The following is a 7,597-nucleotide window of genomic DNA, read 5'->3' as shown; positions in this document are numbered from 1 at the left end:
AGAAAGCCGGGTTGTTGCACCGCTCTTAGCATCTTTTTGTCTGCGTCCTCTCCTGGCCGCGTCGGGCGCCGCCTGTCGCTTGGCAACCACTAAGTGGTCAAAGGAGCCCCTGCTCTTGCCCGCCGCTAGAGGACAGCAGGCGTTCAGCTCAAACTTCACCGCCCAGGGAACCCAGCCTTTCTCGGACAGAGGGAAACCCCAGAGGCTGGAACTAGAATCGCATACCTTTCCCACCCGGAGAAAGCCTAAGGAAAGAGTGATTCTAGGGAGGAAAATACAGCGAAATTCACAGGTCTTTAAAAAATAAAAACCAATATTTTTTTCGTAGGCATGTAAGATTTCACTCCTTAAAATTTGACGTTGGGTAATTAAAAAAATAAATTCATGAAATCATTAAATGTGCAAAAGTAGCAATAAAATGTGCATATTACTAGAAAAAATAGTGAGAAGGTGGTGGGAGATGGACTAGTGAAACCTGTGATCGTGAGAAAAAGGGTAAGGAAAATAGAAGCAGACTTTCTAGGAAGTAAAGAGAAAATACAATGGAATAGCCAAGGGATGGAGAAGAAAATTTACCTTCGCTATTCTAATCCCACTTTTTGTAATTCTCTTTAGGAAGTTTGGGGTTTTCCTGGGAGTGGCCTATCTTTTCTGTGCTATGCAATGGAACTTTTAAATGTTCTTTCTATATCTGCACAGTTGAGAATGGCAGCTACAAGCTGAAATGTGGCTATGGCACACTTGAAATTTGGCTATTTGACCGGGGAGCTGAATTTTTAAACATTAATTCAAAGTTAAGTAATCATCTGTGACTACTAGGTATAATGTGAACAGTACTAGTTTAAATGATCAAATTTTGATTCTGCTAGACTGTGTTTTCCTCAGGCTGCATAATCCTGACTTCTGGATTATTTCAATTTGTTGGTTTGGGGTATTAATTAAGATTTGTTAGAGTTACCTAGAAACTTAGGACAGTTACCTAGAAGCTTTCAAAGTGATTCACTTAGATATATTGCATACATTCTCAGGCATGCTTTTGATACTCCAATTTTTTGCAGTCAGCAGTAAAATTTATCTCTCTTTTAAATATTCTCAAACATATTTGTATATGATTGTGTGATGGACTGCTTGCTCCAAGAGACATCTATATTTGTGTTTGTTTGAAAAATTTACCTATCTTATTAGTAATTTTTGTAGGAAAATACCAAGTTCAGATTATTCAAGTTTTATTCCTAGAATATAAGCTTCAAGAGACAGGGGTGTTTTGTTTATTTTGTTCACTGACATATTCCATGCCTAGAACAGCACTTAGGATAGGTTAGATTGCATTAAATATTAAATAAAACCCACAAAAATTATTTTGAACTTTTTAGTTTTAAAACTCATGAATATGGGCCTCCCTTGTGGTGCAGGCGGTTGAGTGCCACACAGTGAAGCTGTCCGCAGCCTCTGCAGCGCGTGTTCCATCCCAGCCGTCTGGCGAGGGTCCCACATGGTGTGGCAGACCTCTCCTGTCACACTCGCTGCTCCCCTCAGTAGTGCATTTCATCAGTCTGCCTGTTCTGTTCCCCACTCTGTCTCTGGTTAATCCTCTCACCCTCTTGCACATCTGGCCTGTACCCCGGTTCTTGTATAAATAAATAAATCTTAAAAAAAAACCCTCATTAATATTTACACATTATATTATTTGAAGATTGCTTCTCTATATATAAAATAAAAGATCTTTATGTAAATAAAAGATTATTTTAGATTTTGGAATTTTTACACTGTAATTCTTTTTTTTTTATTTTTATTTTTATATTCCCCATACAATTACAACTCTGATTTTGACCCCAATCCCTCCTTCCCCGCCCCCCCAAAGAGTGTCCCTGGTTCATAGTTGTTTGTTGATTTTGATTTTTTCTTTCTTATAGTTATTCTTTTTCCTGGTCCATATTTAGGTTTTCTAGATTCCTGTTATGAGTGAGACCATCCGGTATTTTTCTTTTTCTTTCTGACTTATTTTGCTGAGCATGATCCCTTCCAGTGCCATCCATGTTGCTGCAAATTGCATGTGTTTATCTTTTTTGAATGCTGAGTAATATTCCATTGTGTATATGAACCACATCGTCTTGATCCAGTCATCTATTTTTGGGCATTTGGGTTGTTTCCAAAGCTTAGCTATTGTAAATTGTGCTGCTATAAACATAGGGGTGCAGGTACTCTTTGGAATTAATGTTTCTGTGTCCTTTGGGTATATACCTAGGAGTGGAATTGCTGGATCATATGGAAGCTCTATCTTTAGTAGGTTGAGGAATCGCCACACAGCTTTCCATAGCGGTTGGACCAGTTTGCACTCCCACCAACAGTGCAGGAGAGTTCCTTTTGCTCCACAACCTTGCCAGCATTTGTTGTTGCTAGTTTTTTTAATATTACACTGTAATTCTTAATCCATGACATAGCAATCATAAATTATTCCCGTATTTATTAGCATTGGCAGAGTGTTAATTGAAATAATTTTAGGGTTGAATTTATGGAGCTAACATTTCAAGCTCTTTCTGAGATGCTCTTTTTCTTAATTTTGAACTTTATTAATTTTTAGAATAGTTTTTCTCTCTTTTGTTATTGTGGAACAAAAATATGTTTGTGTTGTTGATATTATATTTTTGTAGGAATATCTGTTATATAGAACTCTCAATTATTTTTTTAAGATTTGTTTTTTTAATTTCTTTATGCATACAAGAACTGGGGTGTAGGACAGAGGTGAAGTGGGTGAGAGCATTCACCAGAGACAGAGTGGGGAACAGAACAGGCAAATCTACTGAAATATACTGCTGGGGGTATTTCACAGGAGAGGCTTGCTGTGTGTGTGCCATGTGGGTTAGCTCCCTGGCCAGGGATCCAACTCATGCCGCAGTGGCTGGTGATGATAGCTTGATAGTGCTGAGACTTTAACGCCTGCACCACCAGGGATGGCCAGAACTCTCAATTCTTTTGAGATATAATATTAAAATCTGAAAAATAATTTTGAGGAAGGAGAATGAAATTTATTCACATATGTCATGCAGATGTTATCTAAGCATGGGTACCACGTCATGAATCGAAATTACTTAATGTGATATCACCTCAGAAGCAGGAATTTCCAAATTAGATCATATGATATTAGCAGCTGTTTGTGTTTGGTATTAAAAGACTTCAATATGTGCTTAGAAATTTATCCAAGAGATTGAATCAAGATGGCAGAAAGATTAAGTTTTAGCTTCTCCTGACTCCTCTCATTTTCGAAATTTCCAAAATTACAGAAGAGTTAGAATCACACCCATATGTAGCCATTTACATACTTTGGTATTGAAAAACAAGAAGGAGTGCTTTCAATGGACCAAACATGAGAAACCTTAAAAAATAGAAGGCAGATGGGTTTGGCATTTTGAAAGAATGTCTTATGGTGTTGGCTTTTGTCTCTGAATTACAGAGGGTTAAAATCTTCTGTCTGGTGGGTACTTAATGGGATTTTCATTTTCAAAGTTGACCTGGTTACTCTGACCTTTACTAATTCAGTCACATGTTAACAGGTGAGAGTCATGCTAGGCCATGCATAGAAAAAAAAAGTTAGAAATAGTCCTTTAATGGTTAATTCTGAAAGGAAAGTCTCTGATAAAACAGAGGCCTTTAAGTTAGCCAGAGAACTGCTTAGAAAGGTTCCTGAAGTCTTCCCCAAAACTTTGGATTAAAAAAAATCTTCAGTGCCTCCCTAGTGGCGCAAGGAACCGGGGGTTCAGCACTATGAAGCTATTGCTAGCCGCTGCAGCATGAATTTGATTCCCGGGCAGGGAGCTGACCCACAGGGTGCAGCAGACCTCTCCTGTCTCACCTGCTGCTCCCCTCAGCAGTGTATTTCAGTAGATCCACCTGTTCTGCTCCCAACTCTGTTTCTCTGGTGAATCCTCTCACCAACCCCCCTCATATCCCCCCCCACCCCATACCTCTGGCCTATGCCCCAGCTCTTGTATGCATAAATAAATAAAACAAATCATTAAAAAAGAAAGAAAAAGGAAAATCTTCATTAATATACTCAAAAACACAGTGAACCAGTTTGATTTCTTTGAGAGACTTGAAGAAATTATTAAGCGATTCTCTCTGACACTGACAATATTATGAAATTTTTTCCTCTTTAATTCCACCTTTGCTAATGGGTTAAAGTTGAACTTAGCACTCTAGTTCAAAGATAAAACTTAAATGGACCACTATGGAGCCCCACGACTTGGTAGTTTTGCTGATCAATTGCCCTATGCCATACAGTGGACTACAAAAAAGAAAGTGGCCCAAGTTTTGGACCTACAAATCCAAGTGGCTCAAATTCTGAATTTCCAGTTACAACAACTGACTCCAACTCTTAATGCTCAACACAAATTTCAGAGTCCCCTTCCTGTTTGTAAGGAATTTTTAATTACTCCAAAAAGCCTGGACATTAGCAAAAAGATTGCCTAAATGGAAAAGACAATTGCAATCTAAACAGCCTATGGATTCAGAGGGAGGAATGTCCACTCTGACAGCAAAATAGGAAGACTCTGAGGACAAAAGTGGGATTTTTACCATTGTTAACAGAATGAGGTGACTTGGACTCCCATGGATACAGGAGCCATATTATCAGTTCTTAACACTACAAGCCTCCTTCTCCTTCCTCAGAATGCAGAAACAAAACAAGTGGTAGGAGTGTCTAGTACTCCTATGACAGTTTTTAGGTCTTAACCTATCCTTTTCCAGCTAGAATCTATTCAGGCAGTCACAGTTTTTATTTGTCCCACTGATCCCTATTTATCTATTAGGCCATGATTTTCTTGCAACCTATCAGGCACCTTTCTTCACATGAAAGGGAGAATTATTTTTAGAAATGACAAATCCAAATATAAGAGCAACTACAGAAAGTGGGTCTGATATGATACCTCTTTTTTTCAATTTTTTTTTATTTTTATACAAGAACTGAGGTATAGGCCAGAGGCGCAGGAGGATGAGAAGACCCACCAGAGGCAGAGCAGGGAGCAGAACAGGCAGACAACAGAAATACACTGCTGAGGGGAGCAGAGGGGGAGACAGGAGAGATCTGCCATGCCATGTGGGATACTCGCCGGCAGGCCGGAATCGAACCCACGCTGCAGAGGCTGTGGACAGCTTCACAGCACGGCGCTCAAGCCACTGGGCCACCGGGGAGGCCTGATACCTCTTTTTCTTGCAGCCCAAATCACCCAGCACTCCTTAGTGCTGTCCCTGACACTCTTTGGTCCAAACATTATACTGATATAGAATATATACACTCTGTCCTTCCTATTAAAATCCAGAGTGATCATTCTAAACCTCTTCCCAATATCAGCCAATTCCCTTTATCCACTGAGACCTTGGAGTGAATCAAGCTCTTAAGTAATACATAAACAAGGGCTTAGTTATTTCATCTATTAATCTTTGTAACATACCAGTTCTCCCAGTATGAAAACCTCATGCTAAAGGATGGAGATTTTACAAGATCTCAGGGAAATAAATAGCATTGTTAGACCACAATATTTTGTTGACCCCCGCACCCCATTTTCCTGTATTCCCTCTGATAGCAAATGGTATACTACTGGTAAACCCTTGAAGTTCTTGAAGTGCTTTTTCAGTATCCCAGGAGGTCTGAAAAGTTAATCTTTTTATTTGCCTTTATTTGGGAAGGACAACAATTTCCTTTGACAGAACATTACATGGCTATACTGAGCGTCTTCCTTATTTTTTCTAAGATTAAAAAAAATTATGTAGCAGATACAAGCATTTCCGCAGTATTTTACCTTGCTACAACATGTAGAAGATTAATACCTTATGCACATGAAAGTATTCAATTGTTAAAGCAATTGGGTGATAAAGTATCCAAAGAAAAATCATAATTTAAGATGCCTCAGATTAAGTATTTGGGCCATAGCATTAATATTTGAGATCTCCACTTAGATTCAGACAAAATAAAGAACATTTGCTTCTCCCTTGTTTCCCAAACTAAACATCAATTATTTGGATTTTTGGCCCAGCCAGATGCTATCAAAATTGGGTTCCTCATTATCTGTAATTGATCATTCTTATATGAATTACTTAAAGCAGATCCCTCTGAACATTTCCAAGGGTATGAACTAAGCCAAAGGCCATTTTAAGCGACAAAGCATAGCTGACTCAACTCTCCCTTTTGCTTTCCTGTGTTTGCCACAAAATGTCCAGAAATATTAGTTATTGCTAATGATTTTGGTAATTGGATTGAGTCAAGAAAATCTAAAACATATGTGCTATTTTTAATTTTCTGGGACATCCAAATTATGTTACTTTTCTTTTGTACATGAACTTAAAGACATCGTTGTTGGCATTTTAACTCAGCAACACTGACCAGAAATAAGCCTTACCCTATTAGAGCAAACAATTAGATCTGTAGCAAGGGCTTATTAAATTGTATTAAAGCAACAGTTTTTTTAAAAACTACATTTTAAAAAGTTGTAGAAGAACTGATTATGGCTTCCCCTCTGACTGTTTATGCGACTTATTCTCTAGAGATTCTTCTGAACCCTCATCATATCCAACATCTGCCTGACTTCTTGTGAAATCCTTCTACTTTCTCCTTCCATTGCCACCATTGCCAGATGTCACTCCTTAAGCCTCACTGCTCTTCTCTCTCTTCCTTCTGCTGTAGCAACATATGACTGTATTACAATGACTCTCCAATTACTAACCTCTGCTTTAGGGCTCCCTCCTGTGTATAATACTGACCTGATTGGTTTACTGATGGGTCTTACTTGAAGGATAAAACAGGAAAATACTGGGCAGGCTATGCTGTATTTCTGTGTCATTCAGTCATATAGATTTGAAGTCAATCCCATACCAGGGACCTTTTCAGCCCAACAAGCAGAGCTTTTCAACCTCAACATTGACTTTTCAGACATAAACAAATGTCTGGCATGCTTTGGAGCTACATATATTTTAGTGTGTGTTGAAAACAGGGTTTAAGCCTCTTCTGGACAGAAAATTAAAAATAGCCCGTATGTTTTAGATTTTCTTGACTCAATCCAATTACCAAAGTCATCAGCAATAACTAAGATTTCTGGCCATTTTGTGGCAAACAAAGAAAAGCAAAACCAAATGGCAGATGCTACCATAAAGACTGAAGCTTTACAAAGAGATTTCATTAACATTTAATACTAACTTTAGTATTAAACACCTAAGTTTCACAGTGATCTCAACAGTCAAAGATGCTCAATGGAGCACCATTTCCAAAGGAAAAAAGAAATGCTCTGAATCAAATTGCAAATTTGATCCTAACACCCACTTTAGGGAGGGATTCAATGAAACACCTGTCCTTCCTAACTGCAGAAAAAAAATTTAAAAATTAGCCATGAAATAACCCATTATACATAGATAAAATGATAGATTACGAAAGACAAATACTTCTGGGACTTGTAAAACTGCAGCAGAAATTTATCATCACTATGTAATTTGCCCAAAACACAATCCTGGAAAACCCCAAAATTTTCTTTTTCTCTCTCCCCAGTAACCAAGGACAATTTGAATAAAAATCAATCAACTGTAAGAAATGGAATCCGTAACTAATCCTAAT

Source organism: Talpa occidentalis, unplaced genomic scaffold (assembly GCF_014898055.3).
Source record: "Talpa occidentalis isolate TD23 unplaced genomic scaffold, MPIMG_talOcc4v2.1 talOcc4.8, whole genome shotgun sequence".
NCBI classification, from domain to species: domain Eukaryota; kingdom Metazoa; phylum Chordata; class Mammalia; order Eulipotyphla; family Talpidae; genus Talpa; species Talpa occidentalis.
Note: the sequence above shows the minus strand (reverse complement) of the source record.